Here is a 25,592-nt window from a genome sequence, read left to right on the forward strand (position 1 = left end):
AACAGGTATAACTTGTCTGTGGAGAATTGGGTAGCAAAGAGTAATAAGAGTTGATCGGAAATATTTATGCAACCACATCCATAAAGCAGTACTGTCTCCATTCAGAGCCATTGCATGCAGGAATTCATGTCTGCTGATGTACTATGTTCTTCTGATAGATTTAAATAAATAAATAAAGCTCTGTAGCATCCCAAAGGCAGAATGTAATGGCACGTTATCTTGTCTGACAGTTCTGTTTTTCAGTAAAATAAGCCCAGCTTACACACTGAGGCAGGTGCTGAAAGTAGTAACATAGGTATTACAAGGTTGCTGCATCACAGTAATACTGCAAGCAGCTGTGGAGTACCAGATTCAGCAAGGTTGATATTTAGCACTGACCAATAAAACATTATGTCCAGACATGCACAGCTCCCTAGCCTGGCTGTGGTCACCTCACCAGAGTGCTTTCCACAGAGCCTGCCCTATTTCAAGTAGCTGAGAGGCAGAGGACCAACAATTTTCTTTTATAAGAAGAGAAAAAGCGAGAGTCTTTAAAATGCAGGCAACTGCAAGTTAAGCACTTAGTTGTATTTTTAGCTCCCAGAATGGGGACAATTTTACTGGCTGTGCCTGAATTTAGATGGAGGAACATTTGGGTTTGCAGTGGAGGTGTGTGGCTATAGCTTCTGCTTGCTAGGCTTTCTGGTTTCACTGGGGCCTAGAGAAGACTAGTGTTACAAGGGTTACAGTGGGCTTAAATGCATGCAGAAGATTCCTGCCAGAGCATTGTGCTAATGAGTGGTAAATAGAGCCTGTCTAATAGCTGTCTGTGGCTTCTACAGGTTTTCATTTAACACTTTGAAATGCAAAGCATCATTCTCCTTTTCAAAGCCCTTCAGAAGTGTTCTTACTGACACCATGGAGTAAAAGCCAAGTTCTTGGAGTAGTGACATGCTAGCAGTGAAGCTGAAGAGGACATGAGCAGTGGTTAATAAATTACAAACCTATTTTCCAAGTCCTATCCTAACTATTCTTTGATTGTAAGATCTTGCCAGGACTCATCTAAGGCAAATAGAGCTTGGTATGTAAACACAAATGGTGAGCAGAGCTCTGTCTTTGGGGGAAATATGTGAAGAGAGTAAATGGTGGTATTCAATAGGGACAAAATCACATAAATACAGCAATCTTTGGCAGAATGGTCCTCTCTGTGGTGGAGTGGGTGGTCTCTGTACCACTTTCACACTGATTGTCATCTCTTTTTTGCTTGGTTCAGCATGACCTTTAGTTTAAATGAATATATAGGGTGATACTTTCTGCAGTAAGTCTTGCAGGTTTCTGTGCCAAAGCCAATAAAGTAGTTTCACTGGGAAAGCTTCGCAATTTGAGATCATCTTTGGGAGCATCAAACACTTGAATTTTTCATGGGTTCTTAATCTCTTCTCTGGATACAAATACATGTGAAATGATTGTGAATGCTCTGGGGTAAAATTGCAGAAAATGTCTGGAAAAATTAAATTAGCCAGATAATCACAGTCAGCTTGTCTGGAATGCCACTGAATGCACGCAGTCCTCTAAACACGGTCTGTTGGAAGAGTAGGTGATAGAATTAACAAGTGCCGCAGAAACTGGGGCAAATAGTGGTGAAGACAAGGCAGTGGTGGGCCAGAAGAAGAGGGATAGTATCCTGGAAGGGCAAACTTCTTGTCAAGAGCCAGGAAGAAAGCTGCTTTTGCTGTAAAATCTGCTTGGAGCTTAAGTGAATAAATTAAGAATATAAAATGTTACTGCACTCCATTTCTGTACTCAGACCAGCTAGTATAGCACTAGCTCAAAGAAATCTATGACCATACATTCAACTGTAGTGGTGGCAATACCTGTCATGTGCAGTTTGAGAGAGAATTGTGCCCCCTCATCTTCTCCAAGAGTAAGACATTTCTACAGCAAATGCAATCCTGTTCAAAATAACATTTGATAAATTCTTCTTCATGGGTTATTTCTGTCATTTTTCCCTAAATATCATGGTTTGAAATAGTGGTAATTTAGTGCCAGTCAGGTGGACAAATAAATTGGTCACGAGTTTGGGTTTTCAATATCTTTTTCAAAAGAATCCTTTCTATGAGATGCTGCAAAGCAGATAGAAAACAAGTTGCAAGCCCTGCTGAAACTGTATGAAAAGAAATCCGAATGCATGCTGCTGTAACCCTTCCTTTCGCCATGGATGTGCAAATCTGATGTGTGCAGGGCCAAAGTGTTTGAATTGTTCCCAATCTGCTGATGAAGTAGAATGAGTTAGTTCATTTCCATGCCCTTTGAAAGTGGCTGATAAGCACATTCACTGGAGATCTAAAACTCTGTTGCGCTTATCATTGTGTGCATTCTCTAAAGAAATTATTTCTGTTAGCCTTTTTAAAGGAGTAGAGTTTAACAAAGCAGCATGCTGATCAAATGGGTGACACTTGCTACAAAACTTTTTCCCTGAAGAAAATATCTCCTTATTATAATCCCTCTGCTTAAAAAAGTAATAAAATAAAAATTCCCCTTTTCAGACCTCAGTTTGTGACTTTTCTGGATTCTCAACAATTTAAATAAAAAAATCTAGTGGCAGTCTGAGAATGGAACAGATTGATTTTTGTGAACGTGCAATATTTAATGTTTTTTATATAAGTTATTTAGCACCTTAGGGGAGAAAAAGTTGTAAACCAGGATTATTCTCAGTCCTTTAGATAAATACAGTCTAAAATGAAGTTGTCTTTTAACTAAAATTGATTTGTCATCATGTGTCCTCGTATTGGTTGGGACAAACAGATTTGAGGAAACCAGCGCGAATGTGCAGGCCTTAGTATGCCGTTAAAGGTTTTCTTTTGAAAGCTGCTATAACCTCATGGAGAGAGGGACTGTAAGCCTAAGGGGGTGACAAAGAAGAGGGTTATAATCAATGTAAATATTTAAACAGCTGAAAAATCCTTATTTTTTAAAAAAGGAAAAACTAATCCTTTGGAGAGAAAGGTGTTTGTATTGGGGGGGGGGAGTATTTTTTTTAAAAAAAAAAAAAAAAGCTCTTTCTGTATTTTTTGCGTTCTCTGCAACATAGATGAAGCACTGGAGGCACAGAGATGCTGGATTCCATCAATGCTTGCCCAAACATGGAACTGTCTCTCCCTGAGCATGTTTCACAGGCAGAGCTCGCCTTCTGCATCTTTGCAGTGACTTGATGCTTCTGAAGTGTAGGTGACAGCAAGCACCACGAGAGGGCTTGGGAACAGCTCTAAGCCATAGACAAATGTGAAGTTCCTTTTGTTTCAGTTGTAATTTCCACAGGACAAGGGATAGCTTAGGTTGAGCAGAAGTGTAAATCCAGGCCTCAAAGTATGGTGCTTCTTATGTTTGGTACAAATGGGGGGGAAATATTAAACTGGTTCTTACTTGAGGCTGCTTCAACATCAGCAATTTTAATTGGTAAGCAGGAAGGTAACTGGCTAAGCAGGTAAGGCAGCTACTTAGCAGAAACAAAGTAGCCTTTTCTTTAGCCCAGAAACTGTTGGCTTTTTTACTTACCCCATATGGTTTTCCTGGATCCCAACCCCAGTGGCTCGGGGGTGGGGAGGGGGGGGGGGACGACACACTAATTCTGAATACATGATATTTTGATGCTTGTGAACAGACTGGGGCTGAAAGACAGACTGGAGTATTGGCATTCAAGGCTTTGTTTAGGTCACGCTTGAGGAGATGGATGTAGGTCAGTACATTACCACTTACTATTATCACTGATGCTGGCCAAGGGCAAAAGCTTCATCTGCTTGCCTGCTTCTTATTGCCCTCCTGGGAGCAATTCGGAATTGAATCTCACTGGTACCAGCAATGCTGCTGGATAACTGAAGGATAAGGCTGAGTGGGAGCAGGATTTATTAATGGACAATTACTAGGATGTAAAAAGTAGGGCAATCTGTTCTGATTTAGTAAAAAGAAGTGTTAGGTTTGGGAATTGAAGCTGTTGAAGACATTTCTTTGCAGTGGTGTAAGTAAAGCTCATGCTGAGCTCGCTGGGGAAGCCAGGAGCTACCTGCGTGATATGTTCCAGGTTCCAAGCTCGTCTCTGGGAAGAGACGAATGGGACTGGAAGAAGAGCACAGGCAATGCATGGAAGGCTTTAGCACAGACTGAGACAGGTTATAAATGGGAAACGATGTCTCGAGACCTATGCAATAAAGTATTTAAGAGGAAAGCTTACCAAACTTGCCTGATAGGGTGAGAGAAGGGAATAAAATCTTCTCTGGCAAAGTATCCTAAGTAACTTCATAAGTAACTTTCGTACTAGTTAGTTTTTGACCTGTGAAATGTTTGCAACCCTTTGTGTTCCTCAAATCCCAGAACTTGCCCACTAAGAAACACTGTGTATTCAAATAGAGTCCAAAAGTATATTTTTTTCTAACATCAAAGAGCCAGTAGATTTTAGCACATTTTTCTGTTTTAATCTAGTCAGACCATAGGCTTAAAGTGTTCAGGGGAACGAATTACAGAATGGAAATCACGTACATTCAGAGGCTTTAAAAATCTAGGTTTTCTTTTTATTTTTTAAATGTAAGTAGCTGAAGTTCTTATGTGCATGTGTAGAAACTGTAGTATCGTGAAAACAACATCTTGCAACCACGTTTAGGACTTCTGCTGCACCTATTCATGCTGCTGTCTTGTTTCACAGCACAGCTTTTCATTACTAAGCAGAAGTGTTAGTTTTCTGCTCCTCAGAACCAGAGGAAAATGACAGTGGAGTGCCTAGACTACCAGCGCTAGCCAAGAGAAATGTGGACACCAATAACTGAAATTCTGCATTAGTATCAGATACATGTGACAAGAAGTGTAATTACATTACGTAGAAACTTGGGGCTGGACTTTCTTGCCACACGACCATTTTTTTAACTGATTTTCAGTGTTCTTGAGCACCTGGCTTTGCAGATGATCACGGCCAATGACTGCAAATGAACAAAACACTTTCTTCTTTTTCCTCTCTGTATCATAAATAACTATCACACCAGTCAATTAAGACTGCAAAGTCATCACATCGTGGTTATACAAAGCATGCATGAGTATAGCAGATGCAGACAGCTCAGCACATTGAAGAACCTGGTTAAAACAGGCCCAGATCTTTGAAGATGCTTATCTTGGAGCTGAACTCCTACCAGGCTGTAGCACTTGATACTTCTTCATTGTTTTTAAGGTTTCTTGAGAGAGAAACTTCTCTCATTTAATGTTGGAGGTGATTCACATTTTAAAACAAACCTGCTGTCATGTCATGTAAAAATGTACATTACTCACATTTTGTGACAGCATAAGCTGATTAAAAAACTTGTTAAATGGATTTTCCAGATGAAACGTTACTTCTTTGCATTTCAACCAGTAGAAAATCAATCACTGTAGCTGCCAGGGAAAAAGTGATTTACAGATGTAGACTGCAGTGTGAGTGAAAGGAAACATGACTGCAACTGTACAAAGGCCCATTTTGCTGGTACAACCTGCCTTGTCGTGGGAAACCTATCAAAAAAAAAAAAAGCCTACCCAAAAATCATGAATTAAGCGAAAACTCCATATTGAAATAGATTTGAGAAAAAGTTATGGAAATAGGCTTCAATATGGGAGGTCAGAATCAGCCATTCTGAGTTGCTTTGCTTCTGGATTATATCATGGACTGAAATTGCACAGACATGCTTGTAAACATGCTGAATGACCTGCTGTAAGTAATTGGAGCCAGTTACTTCCTTGCCCTTAGGTGGAACAGCACATGTTTGGGTTAGGTTGGCATCTGGCTTGTACCAGGATCGTCCTTCCATCCTCACCATCTGCTGACTTCAAACCATTTCTAAAATTCTGAAGTCATTTCAACTATGAGCCCAGATTTGATGGGTTTGCTGCCTCATCAGGCCTCTTAACACATCGCCGGTGCCCTGGTTTGCATCCCTTGGAAAGGGAAACTTCCCTGAAGTTCCATGTGCTTTTCTACAGAGTTTTTGTTTAAAATACCACTGTTTGATTTTTTTTCTAAACCAAGATGCAAACTTCAGTCATTTTTCCAACCAAATTACAGAGTCTAGCATTTCAAAATACTGGTTATCACCTGTAAAAACAAATTGTAATCAACCTCCTGTACAAAGCATGCAGCAAAGAGAACTAGCAGGTAGCTAGCAGCTCAGACTTCCACCTCCATCTGTTATGTTATACTGTATGCAAAACAATTTTGGAGTTACTTGAAATGAGGAGCTCTTCTGAATGTAGCACGGTATGCGTTCTTCCCATAGTCTTTGGCACTGAACTTAAAAAAAAAAAAAAAAAAATCTTTAGTCCTTAAAGGACTCTTCTTGTGTTGAATGCAAAAAATCAGGCTTTGTGCATTGTATTTCAGAAAATAGTGAATGGTTTCTATCTACTCATGAACACAAAACATTGTAAGGTCTCCTGCAGTAGTATATTTACAGTTGGAAAAGTTCATGACTTGAGTTTCTCCTCAAGTAAATGAGAGTTTCTTGTATTTCATGTGAGAATTTTTTGTTTGGTTGGTTTTTTGTTCTAGAACTAGAGTTTTTAGAAGAAAGTACCCACCGAAGGATGAATACCTTACAGGCTCACTGACAGTAAACATGTAAGCCAATGCTTAAAGGACAGAACTAGTATAAAGCAATCAGTATTAAGAGTTCTTCAGCAATGGGCCAGGTTGTCTAGCTCTCTAAGTTCACTTCGGTCATTCAAAACCTAAATTGTTCATAAATGAAAGCATAGTACTGGCTCTTACACCAGCTGCTTGCTGAGCAGGTTTCACAGTTACATTTTTCTCTTATGCCAAGGCCTGAATTGTGTGGAACCTGACCCAGACACTTCATTGCCTTCCACTTTTTGCAACATACAGATGGCAATTAGTTGTATGCCTAGTTCAAGAGGTAGAGGTCTGCTGAAGAGCTGTGCTTGTCTTCTGTGCCTAAACAAAATATGCAATGAAGCTGCTAATCTTGCCCTGCTGTGTTTAGCAATTGGCTAGAGGTGTACACCCCCAAGCGTCTTGTGGACTGTTCTTTGCAAGAAATGATTGGGAGATAGCTCAGGACAGGATAGGAATTGTAGTCAGGAATTACTGTGTTTGAAGATCACACTCGTATGCTTCATATAATTTGATGTCTGCCTCTTGTTTTGACATCTAACATTTTACTGTGAGTGATTTGAATCAGCTTCTCACAACTGGAAAATATCGCCATGTAGTACATCGAGAGTGAGAATCCATTACACCAGTCATTACCTGCATGCAATGTAAGGCCTGCGTGGATATTATCATTCTGCTGTTCCCCAGCTAAGTAGATGCCTTTTTAACCAGACTCGCGTGCACAATCAAAATGGCCTTGACACATTCCGTAGCTGTTTTATGGATGCGATAGCTGGGAATTTGCAAAGTCTCCAAACACATGGAGGGATTTGAGCTGTATGGTATATCATCTTCTCCTTCCACCTGTTCCTGCAACTGCATTCCATTTTAATTAAAACGTAGCAGGTGTTTCACAAGGGTTGATCCAAACTGCAAGAATGCCAGTTTCTCAGGAAAATAAAATGAAAGTAAACTGAAACATCTTGTGCTCCTATCACCTGGTCCAGAAGGCAGTATTTTTGTCTGTAGTACAGACTACTTTGCTGTACATTCAGAACTTGGTAGACTGCAGAGATTTTATTCATGACAGCTGCTTAATGCCTGATGACTACCTACCTATAGCCATTAACAGAGCAGCAGAGTGTTCACCTCTCTGCTGAATAGCCCCAACAAAGCTTGTAGATGTACTGTAAGCTCTGTTATATAAGCCTTCATCAGAAAACTAAATTCTCCTCCACATCATTATTAAGCTTGATCTGAGAATTAAATAATTTAGAAGGCAGTGCTGGGCTTGCGAGGTCATGGGTTGGAAGGACAGGCTTTGTTCCTATGCACAGCCTTGCATGTGACGTGAGTGTATTGGAGTGCATCGGGCCATCTGCTACCCACGGCTGTCTTTTTTTTTTCTCCCCCAAACAATCAATGCTGGAGAGAGAAGAAGAAAATAAATATGGTGCTATCAGAAAGGGTCCTGGGTATCTATACCGCCTGGGTGGCTCCTAGGTAAAAGGCCTCAATGCCTGCATGTCGACAAAGAAGCAAGCAATTCACTTTCAGTATCAGCCAGACAAGAAGAAAGGCGAATAGGCTAAGAAATTTGCTGTTCGTTTGTTTACATGCTTTTGTGCATGTGTTCGCTCATATTTTAGAGAAGCAAAATTAAAAACATAACTTTTAAAGATGTGAAAAGTATTTTTCCACATGCTATAGTTGCTAACAGCTGCTAAAGAGAATGGGGATGGGATGTTTTTGAAAATCTTTCACCAAATGCAAGACAAGGCCATTTAGCAGTTGCCTGTAATATTTTATAGGTTGATTATATTTTTTTAAAGCAGTGAGCAGGTGGAAAAAATGCTTTAAGCAAGGCTGGACATGATTTGAAAGGCAGCCTGGTTTTCAGCTGTCCTGTACTTCAACCACATACGCACTGGATGAAACGTGGTACCTAGCCATAATAAGGATATTTGGGTATAACACCACCCACTGCCCACTGGGACAGACAAAGAAAAATCAGACCTAGTGACCTTATCTGAGGTGTGAAGCAAATCAGTGAATTATTTGATATTCAAATGTAACAAAAAAAATAACTATAAAAGTTGTTCAGATTCCCAGTGGGTCTCTGTATGCTGGAACAGGATTCTGAAACATCAACTGAAATTGAATTATAAGAGTTTGATGCCACCTCTGCTGCTAGGATAGGGCTTCTATAATTTATGAAGTCATGAAAATTCAGTTCTGATACAGCATCTAGTTCTCATTAAAGTTCTTCTATTAACTTGTTTTTCTAGTGTGGTTACTCAAGGGTCAAGTGACTTCTTCAAGGTCAAGTAGAAAGCAAATCCATCACCATGGCTTCTCTCCCAGAAGACTGAGTTTGACGTAGCAGGTACATCAAGGGTGTCTACCACATATCTCTGTTTTTCAAAATGAGCAATAGAAAAGCCTAGAACACCATTTCAGTATGCCTATTGACAGATTCACTTCTACTCTTTATCATCACATATCAGGGTTAGTCATCTAGCAAAGAACTCTGAGTTCTACCCTTTGTTATATTTGCTCCATCTTTAAAGCCTCTAAATAAATTGTTTCAGAAAGACGTGAATCAAAAAAAGGGTTAACAAATTTCTTTGGTGTCTGATGCATAATAAAAGGCTTCTGCCCATACTCATCGGTAACTACAGAAGCCACACTAAAAGCTGCACGTAACTGAATTTATTTATTGGATCTTTGGAGGCAGGCAGTATAAGCTAGTTGTTATTCATCAGATGTGGTCCTAGAGTGGGATGTAAGCATCCAGGTATTTTTAATTCTGCAGAGGTTTTGGACTGATTTTGTTTTCAAGCTTCATGGATCTGTTTTTTCTGCCTGCTCTTAGAGGTTTCTTCATTCCCAACTATGCTTTCATTCAATCAGATCACATCCTCTTCTTAATTCCAAGTAATTAGCAACTACCTCTGGATGTAGTAGACATTCCTGGTTTCAAAAAGGAATACATATTTTCCAGAAAATTGACGCTCTCCTTGTTTTTATACTATACAGCTATGTGAATCTTTTCAGCTGGCTGAGTTCTGCAGACTAGAGACTCAGATGTACACTTGATAGGGTGGAAACCTGGGCTTACAGGATTTTAAGAGTATTTCTCACTTGTTTTGTGACATTACAGAGGTTTGGAAGCAGTGAACAAACTTAGAGATGGCATTGAGAATGTCCCTTTCATCAGCTTGGAGACATGTTTTGACACTGAGATCGCTTTTCCCTTTTATAAAACTCACCATATAAAGAACAAGTCCTAAGACTTTGTTACAAATCCTGGTTTTTTGTTTGCTTTACGTAGGCTTTGAGGAAATAAAAAAAATAAAAAAAAAAAAACAGCATGTACCAATGAAGAATATCATCAGTCTACTATTCATGAAATAGCATTTTCTCCCCTTACAAAGGATGCGATGGTGCTTTTTGCCAATATTTGATGTTCCCACTGTTCTGTTCAATGCCTAATCATCAGTGTCCAGAACTGTCAGTACAACTTCTTTGGCTGCCAATTAGAACGATTCCCACCTAGAAGAAGTTGATATCTACTGAATTTGACATGAAGCATTGGAAAAAAAAATTCAACGTTAGAGATCAATGCACAGTTTCTAGAGGCCTGGAATGCGGCAATACTAACAAACTGTGATTTTTCCACACGGTGTTAAGCAGCCTTTGATTTTCTTAAAAATGCATCAGAAGGTTGTGAATTGGACACTAAATTATCAGCTTGTAGGTGCTAGAAATGTTATATATGCTCAGCTGAAACAGATTATACGCATATGTGGTCTCTTCTATTATGAAGAATAAGATGAAGGATTTCAGGCTGATAGTTCTTTGAACACAATAACTTGGTCTTGGCTACAGCATGTCGCATAGAAGGATGAGCAGGTTTGATTTGAAGGCAATGAGACAGAATCAGCCACTTTTCTTTGTAGTATGCTTCAAAGGTTAATCACCAATTCATAGCTGAACATTCTGAAAAATGACTGCATGTTGATTCATCTATTTCCGTCTACCAAATCATCAGCTATTCCAAGGTTTAGGCAACCTTGCAAAATATCTAAAACACAATCTGTATTTAATAATTGCATCAGTTTCACCTTTGCCATCTACACACACAGTAAGAGGAAAAAGAAAAAAAAAAAAAAGAAATTACTACAGAATATACTGCGTATGTAAGGAAGGGCAAAAAAAATCCTTATATCAAATTGGATGAGTTTTTTTGCTATGTTGCATTCTGGCATCAACATTCTGATGTACTAAGACTGAATTTTAAATTGCTTTTTTCATAAAAGCTTGTATATCCAGAAAACTTGCGCCAGAATGACATTGTGATTCCCCACCTTTCTAAGAAATATATAGTGGAAAAGGATAGAAAGGAACAAGGTTGGGTCACACTGAAATAATGCTACAGTTTCCCTGGCAAAGTGGGAATTCCATACAAAGTGAGACGTTTTTGCCTGGATGACAGTTCTGACTGGTTATTTTCCTGGGGAATCCAAACTGATATAGGAGAGATTTATAACCTGAAGACATGAATTCAATTGTTTTTCAGGTATGCTCTCTCTTAGTCTGCGTCTTCTCAGTGCTAAATGCAAAGGAACGTGTAAGAAATACGAACATGAGAAAAAATATATTACTTAAACCCCTATTCTAGTGGCAAGGGCTGAATTAATGGGACAGGGGCTGAGCCATTTCAGCATTCCTGGTATTTGGGGTTGTTTGGGTCTTGTGAAAGACTTTTTTTTTTTTGGTTGTTGTTGTTCTGCTTTTGAAAACCTTTGGGCATTCTAAGATGTCTTTCCCTAAAGTTGGATATATGCCTATGTGACTGAATATCGCTATGCAAAGGAGAAAATGAAAACATGGTTTTATTTAACTTTATTTGATTGAAGACTTCAGCTTCAGCTTCTTTAATTGGAGACTGGCTGAAGCAAGATGTAGAATGTTATTTTACAGTATACTTATATGTAATACCAGTAATCGTAATACCTGGAAGCCAGTATGAAACATGAGGTGGGGATTTAACAGCAGACAGGTAAAAGATACCCACATCTACAAGGCTAGATGACAGCAGATTGAAATTCTGTTTGTTAATGACTGCAGTACTTCTTAAAATGCTCAGCATACACCTAACAAAACAACATACGTACTGGAAGTATTGAGCTGCAGCTACTTGGATTCAGAGCAAGGTTATCAGAGCACTGAGCCAAGACAGCCCTACTGAGAGAACAGGGATTAGATTTTCATGAAAGTAAACTGAGATAGCTAAACATAATTCTGCAATAGAGCTGTTCTCAGCTGATCATGTGCACGCACTGTTTTACAAGTGACTTTTCTTCAAGCTGACTTTTCACAAGCTGAAATGTGGCTTTTGGGGGGATGGGGATGTGTGCTGACTTGTGTTGCTGTGTCTTCCAGCCTTCAGGCTTTCTCTAGTTTTTCCTTTCCCCAGGATGGGTGATTCCCCTTCTTTATTCTTAGGGTATTTATGAGATATATGCAGCTTAACTATAAGATGCGGAGTACTCAATAAGAGGTAAGGGAAACTGGAATGAAATTGTATTTCCAGAAGTTCTCTGACACAGAAAAGAACTTCAGTGTATTCTGTAAAGCTACTGTACTGTATGTACGGTATCCTATGCCAGTAAGAAGGATGTTTTATTTTTTTGACCTAGGGATCAAGCACTGATGTTATTGCCATAGGTATGCTATTCAGTCTATATACTCAGCAGCAGTTCTGCATGGAAAGCCTACTGTTTGATAGCCTCCTTGTTCTGCTGGACGTGAAGCAGAAATGTGTTTAGGGTCACTGTACTCTTACTGAATTAATGTGTTGCAAAAGTGGCAAACACAGCAGCCTGTCCTTCAAGCTCAGGTTCAGTTGGGGTTCCAGGAAATTGCATTGTCCAGAGAAGTTTGTATGTCACATATCTACCAAAATAGAAGATGCTTTCATAAAACTCTAGGTAATCAAGGTTGTCATCTCACAAAGAAGGCTTGTAGGAACTTAGTTGCCTCTGTGTGATAAGCAAGTTCAGATATACAATGTCACGGTACACAATTTCACTCAAAATGCAATAGTGTCATTTTGAGTAAAGAACAGAATTCTTCGGGGTTTTAGAACGGGCCGGGGTGGTGAGGGTCTTCAGACTTGTGCTCACACCATGGGTAACCTTCAGAAAGTCAGGTGCAAGAGGAGATCGTATGACCTTTTCTGCATTCCTCGGGTTGTACATCATCTGTTACAAGCTTTTCCCAGTCATTCTTGTTCAAAGACAAAGAGGGTCTCACACTGTGTGTAACCTGGCACCTGGCCCACACAGCCCTTGAACCTTGAAATAGCAATAACAGCGAGTGCAAGCCCTGCTTTCCCAGGCACTGGAGAGAATCCAGCTCTCTTACAGACACCTTTGTTGTTTTCTTTGCATTGTGCTGGGGAAGAAGAAAGCCTGAGCAGATTTTAACGTCCGTATTTCAAACATCCTTAGTCAGATGACTTGATATTGTACCAAAAGCCAGCTGCCAGGAGTGGCTGTACCACTGCCCTGATGCCAGCTGAGGACAGGTGTGGTCAGTGCTGTCAAACCTCCCTAGTTCCTAGTCTTCCCTGCTGGAAGAAAAACCACTTGAACACCTGTGCATTTGAAGGCATGAGTAAAACATACTAGATTACGAAGTAAAAAGTAGCGTTACTGTGCAGAATAGGAATAAAAATCAGGATGAAATTATTCCCTTTTCTTCCCATTACCTCTCATTTGCTGAGAAGCAGGAGAACACATGCAGATAGCTTCCATCACTAAGCTGGTGGGCATGACTACAGGCTGAGCTCCATCACACGCTGAAGCCAGCAGTGACCTGCAAGCCTTTGGAAACCAGGAATTTCTTCTGTCAAAGCACAAAAGACTTCAGTAGTTTCGAGGATAATGCATTTGGGACAGCTCAAGCCACTGTGACCCACAGAGCTGCATTGCACTGAATAAAATAATGTAAATATTCCTAGAGGCAGAAACATTACGCCAAAGAGCCATATGAAAGAATTGGGCCTCTCAAAGATGTAGTAGTATACTATTATGTAAATTCCTACTTTGTTTGACAACTGAATGGCATTAAAATTGTCTGGAAGTTTATTGCTTGGAGCAGACAGATCCTAAGAGCTACATGTGACATCAGTTAAATTACAGCAATGCTGCGTACTATGTAAAATAACTATCTTTTTTTCTGAAAGGTGTGTGGCTGCCTCATCTCTCCCTGCAATTATTTCAGACCCAGGCAGGATCTTTTCCCATAATATTCAGTATTGAGCAGGCAGGGGAGTATTACAGGATTTTCAAAGGAACTTGATAGCAATGCGAATGGCCTCTGCAAAGAGCTACGTGGGAGCTGCCTTCACCTGCCTCAGGAGGAAACTTAAAGCTGCGCTCTGTGAGAGGTATCGGATGGAAGAAGCATGTTAATGAAGTCTGTTAGCTGAACCTCATCAGGAGAGCACTGCCAAACGCAGGCGATGTTACACACCAGCACGGGGCCCTGGTCTCAGCATGCCTGGTGGGAGAAGGCAACAAAGAGAGGAGAATGATGGGGGGAGAAAACAGTTGGAGCAAAGGACAGAGTTTGCTGGAGGTGGTTTTTGAAAAGTTGATGGTGTCAGCTGGACCCAAAGCCAGCCCTGAGCCTCAGATTTAAGGATCTACACTGCCAAGAGTTGGACCCCAAGCCATGGGCTCCCACGTGTGCTCATGCAGGCACAGCCACCTGCATGGGCTTGCAGCATGCCCCAAGGAAGGAGGGCAGTCAGGAGATGACTGAAGCAAGAGAATCCCAGTATAGACACTGGGGCATAAAAGAGCTCTTGGGAATTCAGCATAATTGATTTTTCCTGCAGCAGGTCTCTGTGGTGTAACTCTGGAACAGCAAGTGGAGGATCAAGGCCAAAATACCCCACTTATCAGCTCTCTTTAGGAGTGGAGACAACCTGTAGACAGTGTGGGTATTTTCCTTATCCAGTATCTTAGCCTTTAAAATGAGTCCCTCAATACCAGGACAACACAGCCCCCACAAGGGTAGCCCCGTGCCCGCTCAGCTTTATCTTTCTAACTCATATTAAGGGCATTTAGGCTGAGAACCAGTCACATCCTCACCTGGGCCTTAGAAACCCAGCAGTTCCAGGGGCCTTTAGAAACCATCTGGCTCTGCATTTTCCTCAGGCTGCATTAGTCTCTCTTACACAGAAGAAGGGAGAAATCAGCACAACTGTCAGGTCCAGGACCCTGGGGCAGCTTTCTAGGTTATGTTGGCTGGTGCTAGCTTGTGCTGTTGTGTTTCCAGGATGCCAGCTCCATCCCCCTTAGTAAGCTTCGGAACTGGGCCTTAGGACCTTGTGAATGACTGTTTACCCAGGAAGGATTTTAATCTCTGGCATGGGGTTTGTGCCAGATTCCAGTTTCTGAGCTCTGCAGCAGGAGCATTATATTCCAGTTTCAGGATAACAATGCTTGTAGACCTTCAGCACCAGAAGCACATTATATCCCTGCACGTAATGCATGGAGATTATGGGAGGAGACTTAGAGAGAAGCCTGGAGTATACACAGTAACTACAGGAGGAAAATACACACCACCTTCATGAATCATTGGGAGTATACTACTGTCTAGGGGGAAAAAATGAGTGGTTATCAAAACCTTCAGGTATACACAAATGCAGCAGTTTTCTGTTTCTCTTGGTGGTTGTCCAAACTCTACAACATTCCATGTATTAGCAAATAGGAGGATCAAAGCCAGCAGTAAAAAGTCTTCTGTCAAAACTCAGAGGAGAAGAGCAGCAGAGGGCTGTGGAGGTAGATGGTGCCTCCCTAACATGTCCATTTGATACCATTCCAAGAAAACATTCAATGCCCATAAGGGAAATCCACACACGTGATACCGTTTAGCTTTGTAAAAATAATTTCATCTGAAAAACTTCTCTCTCAGACTGTTAAAGACACTGGTCCTTTGCATTGAGCACCTTATTTTCTAGCTGAGTGTGGTATAGTCTTCCCACTAACCCCTTAAGAAACAGCTTTTGCCCCAGCCAGCATCCGTTCTCTGTAGGGTACTGGATGGATCACTCAGACGGGCAAATCAACTGCTCACCTCTTAAGTGGAAAATACTCTGAAAGGGTGTGAGATCCTGTCCTATTCCCATAGGTGCTTTGGCAGTCATCTTCCTTGGCCCACAGCTTGCTTTTTCTCCGCTTTCCACAGAAAGAGCAGCAAAGAAAGAATGCCTTGTATCTGCAAAGCCTGTGAAAGCCTCAAGCCTTGGATGTGAATTAAGCTCGATGTGAGGAAGCTGGGTTTTCCCAGGAGTCCAGTTTCAGTGCTCCTGTGGGAAGAGCCGAGTTCAGGTTCTTAATTTCTTCCCACCCAAGAAGTTACGTGACTAGCAGGTTCAAAAGGAGAAGCTTAGCCTCCTTTTCCTTGAAGTAGCTTTATTCAAACCTTGTATCGTTTGCAGAGTTCCCCCGAAGCACAATCGTGCAACCAGGGACTGTATGAAATACGTAAGCTTTCCCTTCTCCTGCAGTTTTTCCCCCTTGCTTGGCATATGGAATACACTAGACATGCTTGCCAATGAAGAGCTCCTCTGGAAGAAATCATCTTTAACAAGGGATGAAAATGTGATAAATGTTTTATAATCAAGGTCCTATAAGCAAAGGTGAGGGTGAGGTAGTTCATATCCATCTGAGTGGAAACTGGCTGGAAATTTAACAGTCACTTGGCACTGGGTTTCTCTTCCAACAGGCTCATTTTTACAGACATTCATCTCTGCTGCAGCTGTTTCTGCTATAATTTATACAGGTGCTGCTACTCGTAAACAGTCCTGTCCCCAGTACTCCTGATGTTAAATCTTTTCATTGGTGTTGTTATTCCAAATCAAAGGCTCTGTTTCTGCAAGTACAGGTAATTTGTGAGGTTTCATTTATCTGCATGCTGATGCTAATTAAAAAGCTGTTATCAAAAGTCTCTTCACCCCACAGCCAGCAGATAAAGTTGGTTTACCAGCTTCATCTCCAAACTAAGGGCTAATTAATATAATTTTACTGATGAGGAATTTCTGTATGATTCCCCCTTTGAACAGCACTTATATTCTAATGGAAGGCTAGTTGAGCTTGCAGTGACAGTCAAATTATTTTTGGTACTGGGGCAAGCCACTATCTTTTGAATCAAATTGTTCCTCTATTAATTACTGCGATGCACTTATCGGAAACATGTAGCTGGGGTGACAGTGTCTATTAACAGCTGGGCACATGTAACTATGGTGGAAAGATCATAGATGAGAATTGTGAGGAATGCTGAGAGACAGGGTGATATTCAGGTGTGAGCAGCAAGGGCTTTCAGTTCCCAGGTAGCTGGATGCTAATACAAATATCTGGCAGCAGCTCTGTGAGATCACTGCACCTATGGAGGCTTTGTGCCAGTGACATCAGGGAGGCTACCACAGCCCAGACAAATTTACCTTCCTGTCAAACAGTGCTCAGGACAGGACTTATGAAGACATTTTCCTACTTACAGAAAAGAAGAAGATGTAAGTAGGCATGCAGCAGCTGGTGAGAGTTGTGTGTGTCAATATGTGTGTGAAGTTGTGTTCATATTCAGAGAAGGGCTGGGGGAAGAACATGTTACTTATGGAGGTGCAGTAGACATATTGCTTTGACCTTAGACGGATCAGACTGCTTTCATGAGCAATACCTAGATAAATAATTGATTTGAGTCATGACGTGAACAGAAATGGAAGACTTTATTTCACCAGAAGAAACTTTAGGTTAGTAGAAATAATTTTCTTCCAAATCATTCGAAGAGCAAAACCCTGAGCCAGGCGTACTGGCCTCATTGTCATTATTAAGAAAGGTTTTCATTTTGGAAAAAGTCTAAAGTTTTGAGGGAAAAGAATGTTATCTATAGTGCTTTCTAGTCTTGCAGTGCATCACAGTTCTGCTACTGCTTCATTATTCAAGCAAATAACCATCTAAATCATCTAACCCACCTCCCCTGCTTTCTAATTAGAAAATCAGCATGGTCGTGAGCTCCTAATCTGATCCTCATTTCCTTCCCCTGGCTAATGTCCACAGCAGTTGTTACTGCTGTTGAGATGTTAGTGGACTTGATATGAATCCTGGTTTGTTCCCTCACTAGAGCTGTTAAATATCTTGGATGAAGGAAGAAAAAATATTTTGTCTTTCAGCAGCTCCATGCTGCACCCCATGGCTATTTGGTCAGGTCATAGAGCCCAGAATAAGTTTCCAAAAACCAGATGGCTACAAACCTCTGTAAAATCTGCATGTGTTCAAATGTCAAAGACAGCACCTTTTAAAAAAGTCACGTTAATTAATACCTGTGATTTTGCAGGAAATTAAACGCAGGAAGCATTCCCTCAAACCTTGCTCCTGACTGGGTGCCTGGAACTACAGTAATTGCCTTGTATCAGGGATGTCATTTTTCATTTCTAGCAGGTCTTGTTTAACCAGGAAGCTTCTTAAATTACTATTCGTTGTCTGCTCTGTAGTGAAGTAAACCTTTCAGCATGGCTTTTCGTACATGGAAGCATAAATTCGGAAGATGGCCAACGTGTACTTTGCTGAGGCATGTCCTGGGCAAAGCTCTTGCAGGCTGTGTAACTTCATCAAAGGATTGTTGTCTGGTAATGGTGGACTTCTGACTGATCTCAAGGGAGAGGAGAAAATGAAAAATGTCCTACTGTTTAACAGACTTCAAAGACACTTGAGGTTCTGTTTAGACCCTTTGCTTTGATCCGCAAATAATTTTGTGATTGGGTGGAGAGGATGGGAGAAATCACAGATATTCACCTTATGCTCTTGATTTAAATTTCTGTGGGTTTTAGGGTTTTTAGGTTTTTTTGGTTGGTTGGTTGTTTTGTTTTGCTTTTCCCCTCTTTTCCCCAGAACCAGGATCATTTGTGTGTTACTGTCTAGTAGGGGATGTTTTTCAGGGACCCACAATTATCAATAACAAATTTAGAGAGATTGTGGAAAGAGTACAACAGGCCCAGTTCTAAAGTCAGGGTAATTCCATGGCCGAAGAGGAATTTCTTTTTCCTGAAAAGTAATTTTAAAATTTCCATTTTGGTTGAACCCAGTGCTAATCAAATATCCAGGTATAGCCAGCCCGAAGCATATGGGACTTTAAATGAGATGTGGGCTGGTCTCTCTGAAGAAAGATGATTTCTTCCTCTCTTTCCAATCTGAATAAATCCACTCTATTTATCTGGACATACTTTTTATTAATTTGCCTTCCTTAATCCTTATGTTTTGTATCCCATTAATAGTTTATAGATTATGTATGTTTTTCTTGGCCATCACTGCTGTCAGCTCTGCTGTATAGTTCATACACTTAAAACTCCTTACTGTGTGTGCAAAATCCATCCCCTTCATCCCTGTATATGTTCCATGCAAGCAAGGGGGGAGGTGTTATTATTAAAGTCTAACATAATTCTCATGAAAATTTCGAAATCTGCTATCACAAATGACTGGTGCGTGACAGATTTTCATCAAATACACTTTATTCATTTACAGATGTTTAAAGGAACAATGTGCTAAGAGCACTGAACTGATTCAATCCAATGCTAAGCCCTCTGACAACAATATGACTATAATTCTTGTGGTGAGATCTCAGCAGAAAAGTGTTCCCATTAATATCTGCTACCTGGCATCAGTGGGGCTTAAGAAATAGGAATCTGACATATTTATTCGCCACCTAAATTTTTAAACAGCAAACATTTTTAAAGCACTTGCTGAAATATTTAAGCCACGCGAATAACGAGTAGATGATGAATGACAGGGAGAATAAATGCCTTTATTTATTGAGAAAAATTAATTTAAGAGCTTGGTGTGAAGAACTTTCTAGTTAAACTGTGACTGGTGATAATTCTCTAATTCTCTAATTGAATTGTTTGTACTAGGTTATTGAATTTGAGAAACCTTAAATGAATTCCAGACCAAGGTTGTAATCTGAACTATCTAAAACCCTTGCAAATGTCCTTCACTAGCTGAGATTAATCTAGAAAGTCTTACAGAGCTGTCAGCAAGTTCACCCAAAATCGGCTTCTTGGCAGGAATGGATTAATAAGAGAATTTAATGTGCTAACGCTGCAATCTACCATCTCCTTCATCTTCTGCTGAGAGTGGGAGAGAGAAGTCAGTTTTCAGGCTAGTGAACTGTCACACTCCAAGTTCTCTATCAAAAAGGAGTTCAGGACCTGTGTTTCTGATTTAAAGCTTTTCATTCGCATTCATTTTTTCCCCCTTCCTTTTTTTTTTTTTTTTTTTCCTTGCGAGAAGGAACCTGAAGGGCATCCTTCAGAAGACACACAGAGAAGTAGCAGATGTACAGCTCTTATAAACAGTTACTGTTTCTGGGCTTTTATAGGCTGCAGCGTTTTACCAGCTGAATATATGCTCTTTTGTTTGCAGTTGATGTCTTAAAGCAGCGCTTACGTGTTCAGTGACTTTTATGAACCTCAGGCATCAGACTTCAAAGCTTTTGTTTCGAACAAAATGTGGAAGTTAACTAACTCCATCCATCCTCCTTGGAAGTCTCCAAACTCTCTAACTCTGTATTTCAGAGCAATATCTCCAAGGTTTTGTTGCTGGAGGATGCTGTGGCTCTTTTGAAGGCAGTATGACAGTACCAGGTTACACTAACTCCCCTTCTGGTCCTTATCCCATGCAGGCTGAAGTGAGAGAGATACTACACTGGTGCTCCTTGTTTCAGGAGTCGAGCCACGAATGAAGTTTGCTCTCCTTTCACTTCGCAACCCTCGTGCTTGCTGTGAGCTCAGGGCGCAGTCACTCACATCTCTGGCAGGGACTGGAAACCAGAGTGAGAGTTAAAGCTTGAAGCACTCTAAAAACTTAACTTTCCTTTTATATTTCTCTTTGTAACTGGGACGAGCAAACATGCTAGCTTAAAATAAACAAGTGCATTGAAGTCTCCCTGGAGGAATGGATGTATCCATTTGTTGGGATTTCCCAAGAGTAGTTGGTTGGCTGACTCTAAGCAGCACTGAAACACTCAGATTTAGCCTGCTTTTTAATGCTCAGCATCGCATTGCAGCTGATGAGAAGGAGGTTTCAGTGAATTTGGGAATAATCCAGCAAAATTCAGGTTGGTGTTTTGTACTGCGATGTCAAGCTGTGCATGGAGTAACTCATAAATAAGGCTGGTGGCAAGCTAATGATGCTCCAGGATCTAATCGCAGAGCTAGCTCAGATGAACTGTGGAGGAACTAGAAAACGATGAATATTTTACTTCAATGATTTGGAAATAATTAGGCAGATGGCTCTTGATATTTTGGTGACAGAAACCATAGCATCATATGCTTACATGAGCATTTGTATAATGGTGAGGGTTGTGTTTTTTGCTTCATGACCTTCCTTACGGTCTAAAATACTACTTTAGCTTTAGGCAGAGCCCTGCAGTAGCAAAACAGAGGGGCCAGTACTCAGTAGGTTAACACAGGTGAATGAGAAATAATGCTGAAGGTATGAGGGGAAAAAACCTTCCCTCACAGAGCAGCTGTCAGCCAGCAGAATCCCCCCAGGTGTGTGGATTATTCTGATTATTCCCTGAATGGCTCTGCTTATTGCAAAGGAGAAGCCCCATCTGGACCATGACATAGACATATGTCACTTTGTCACACCCCCACCCAGCTTGACCCATGTTCTGGGTTTATCTGGAATGATGTTAGTTGTGCTTATTTGGGAGGAGAAGTTAATCAGATGCAATGTGGGTTTTCTTAGGCTGTGAGTCAGCAGTTCTGTTTCTAACTGGCAAATAAATGATGTTACTGTGCGTTCACTTTAGGTGCTTAAAAAAAAAAAACCTCGCTATTGGTGTTATGCACAGTCCTCTTTTGCGATGAGGCCCCAGAGCCGCTGTGATAAGACATGTCCACTAAAGGTGCAGATGGAGGAGCTCACAAAGCAAGGATATAACACACGAACAGTTTAATACTTATTGATTGTTGGGCCTGAAATTCACTGGGTCGTCTTTCCAAGTGCATGGCTGAAGCCACTTTGCTGTGTCAGGAAACTTTGTGTCTGATCCTATAATGCGTAGATGCCCTGGCAGCAGAAAGGCAAGAGAGGCGCTTTGCTGAACTCAAGTGAGGCTTGTCATTATTTATTAAAGAGAAAGAAGCTGGAAATTCAACTTCTCCTGACACTTCAGCCTCTTCTAGCGTTGTTTGTATGTGTAGTAAAGAGCCATTTGCAGAGAAAGGCATTGCCACTCGCTTCTGAGGGAGCTGAAATAATATTGTTTTGCTTGTTTAGGAAGGGCATCCCTTTTTAGTCTTGTTTAAAATGTGAGACAATGCGGTCGATTGCTCTAATGCTTTCAGCTCTCATTCAGTATGCCTGAAAGGAGAGCCCCAGCAGAAATCTCAGTAGCAAGCTGTAATTAGTTGAAGCGAGCAGATGGCTCCAACTTCTTGTGCCTTAGCAATGTGACAGCATCTCACAGAGGAGCTGTGACAGCATAGGACGCTTGTAGGAGAGGGGTGGGATGAAAGCTCCGCGTGCCTCTGCAGCAGGCTCAAGCAGTGTCTTTAGTCAGGCAAATGTTATTTCAGCATTCATTAAATTACCCGTCTAGATTGGCCCTGGATAAGGGGTAGCAGTAAAGGAAGGAGAAAAAGGAGAACCAAGATTTATGTTTATACTCAAGAAAGTGTAAAATGAGATGCAAAGTTTGGACATAAAGTCATTTAATGGGCTCAGTGAATTTCCGAATAAACCTTTTCTGAATAAACCTGTCTTCTAAATGGATCGAGCAAATTCAATTAAAAAAAAAAAAAGTTCTTGAAGGATGAGCACAATCACATGTGAAATCAGCGTCCAAATAATTTATGGCATAAATATGACCTTACAAGAGCAATCAAGCAGTTTTGTTTCTCTTGTGTTTCACATAATCTAATTTAGTGTAAATGTTCCTGATGTTAGAAGTCAACTTGTTTTGATTTTGATTACTTAGATATTAGCCTGTAGGAAGTGTTTCTCACTCTTAGATCTTTAAATTGTCAAGAAAAAATCACTCATTTTTTCAAACAAGCAAAGTTAAAAGCATAAGAAAGAAGTTTGTGTCAGCTGAAACATTTTTCTTTTTAATCTTTCTCAGAATAAATTTAATTCTTAATAACAGAAGTAATTTAGACTGAGATTTTTTAATATTTATATTCTATTTTTTTCTATACGTCCTATATTCCATTTTTAAGTACAAGATTTTTAACAGCTTTGAACCAGTAAAACGGCAAGGCCAAGCCCTTTCTCCTTACACGTTTGGTCTCTAAACAGCTATATTTTTATCAGAATTAAGTCAGAAAGTTGTCAGTAAGTCCACTCACGTGCCTGAAGTGAAGTACATAAAGTACATTGCTGAGCACACCTTAGCTTGTCCATCTGGACCTCTTTCTTGGTATGATAAATATTTATTTGTGAAACAGTCTGATTCCCCATTTGAAACACCTTTCATAAGCATAAAGTCTCCTGTGAGACTAGACTGAGGCTAGAAATCACAGCAGAATCTATCGAAGTGCTTCTTCAAATAGCATCCTGCTTGAAGTGAATGTTTAAAATATTGTACATAAAAAGTTGCAAAATATATAATTGTACTTTTAAGCTGCATGGTTTAATCATTAGAAGTATGACACCAATTGGTGCCTTATCTGCAGCGTGTGTTTGGTATTTAAGTCAGGGGTAGCGCTGTGTTTTCTGAGCAGAGAAATTCAAGTGTCTTTCTTTAGGAGACTTCTTAAAGATGTATAAAGTGTGGCAGATGGGGAAACTTGCTGAATCCTGGATAAATTACCAAGACATTGCACGGTTGCTGTAAATATTGTAGGAGCTCCTGACAGTCAAAGGACTGTCAAAAGAACATCTACACAGAAGGGATGCAAAGTGCTTGTAAGTCTCCAACTTTTAGGAAGGAATGTGCGTCTACTGCCTATGGTTTGGGGTCCTTGGACTATAGACCTCTAGGGAGAGCCACAGTGAGACAGGTCTAGCTGCACAGCATCACTTTTGAGAGGAAGGCCCTACAGTATTTTATTATGTACAACATTATTTGCTGATGGTTCTGAAGCGCCTAAGCCATTTCCTAAACGTTATAAGTACCATGCCAGAAGTATTTGCTTCTGAGGGAGAATCAGGCTCTGGCCTAACTTTGGTAACTGCAGGTGACAGGGACGGTTCAGTATGTATGGTTCAGATGGTTCAGTCCTGCAGTTATGTACAAAAAGAAAGCAAGGACATATCAAATTTGTGACATACGTTGAATACCTGATTGACACTAGTATCACATACTAGAATCCACAATGAAGAGAGACTTTTTAAAGATCTCTCTGTCCTGCCATCAGCTGAGTTTTCCTGAAATCTTTGTATTTTACTTAATCTCATGAGTTAAACAGATTTTATCTTATCTCAATTATTAATTAGATAACTATTTTATTATTATCTTCATACATAAAGAGGCATATTCTTAATTTTCATTATGTTCTTAGCATTTCGTCCACATTCTGCTCTCATGGCTATAAAAAGCAATACCTGAAGTTGTAAAAATAAAGAAACTGTCTCATGTTATGGAAAACTTGGCTTGCACATATTTTTCTCTTTCAAACCCTCCTTTAATTTTAAAAAGGTCAGAGCAATTGGAACAATAATTAACCGAACAAACACTGCTGTCCTCAGAGGAGAACTTGTCTGCCAAACTCCTGACTCAAGAGGATGGTTGCAGTTGAGTTACAGCCCAGCCCTCCTTCCTGCTCTGGAAAACACAGCTGACTTAGACTGGAAAATGCTGACAGACCCTGAACTCTATCTGTGCTGGTGGGTGTCATGCTATAATAAAACACACCTCAGTCAAGCCCATAAAAACAAGCTTTAATTCGGAATCTGGTGCTTAACTCTGCATCATCAATCTGCCTTTTCTATATTAATCACTCCATAATACATGCTGTCTGCAACTGTTAGTGCTCCACAGCCTGTCTGACAACTGAACACAGCTGAAAGTCCTTAGTTCTGGAGTTTTGGGGTGTTTTGTTGTTGTTTGTTTTTAACACATGGTAGTTAGCACAGCAAAGCTAGATGCGTAGAGCCTGCCTGTCCTGCACTGAAGTTTGCCCAAAACAGAAAAACAACTTGGAAGAGCAGGCTGTACTCAAGAGCTTGTTAAACAGAATTTGAGTGGATTGACAATTATTTGAGGCTGTTGTCTCTTAAGAAACAATAACAAAAAGACCTCAGTGTTTAGGAAATACTGGTTTTCACTGTCAGAATTAGTCAAATTCATCCCTGCTGTGTTATGCCCAATACTTTATGAAATAGTAAGATCCCTGGATCCTTCTGGGTGAGAGATCAGTTGTGCAGGGTGCTGCAGTTTGGGTGGAGGTGTGCTGAGTCTGGTGCTGCTGCAGGCAAGGCAAGGGGAGGTAAGTAGGAAGTATACAGTGGTGGTAGGCTGGAGGTTCAGACCTGACCGCAAATGCAGGCATGGGGCCTGTGCCAGCCCTCCGGTGGGCCTCCAGCTGCCTCCATCCCGACTGGTTTTGCACAAGGTCACTCAGAAATTGCAGAGTTGTTAATGTTACAGATGCAGGCAGCGCAGTTTAGGAGTTTAGGAAGGAGTCAGCTGGGGAAGGAGAGAAACAAGCTGAGTACACAGCTGGGGGGGGTGTATGCCTGCTTTGGACACTTGTTGATTTTTGTTGTTCCTCTGGCAGATGCGGAAGCACTTTGGACAGTGGGGATGTACTGGGGTGCTCTGTCACAGTGCTTCCATAAAAAGGGGGGGAAAAAAGGTCTGGTAGTTCAGTGTGGCAGGGATGTTTGCTCAGCTGCGCAGCACATCGCAGCAGCGTAGCCAGCCTGACCTTCAGGTGCCCCTGGGGACTCGCAGGCTCTAAATATTAATGCCC

The sequence above is a fragment of the Cygnus atratus genome, chromosome 17 (genome assembly GCF_013377495.2).
Source record: "Cygnus atratus isolate AKBS03 ecotype Queensland, Australia chromosome 17, CAtr_DNAZoo_HiC_assembly, whole genome shotgun sequence".
Taxonomy (NCBI): Eukaryota; Metazoa; Chordata; class Aves; order Anseriformes; family Anatidae; genus Cygnus; species Cygnus atratus.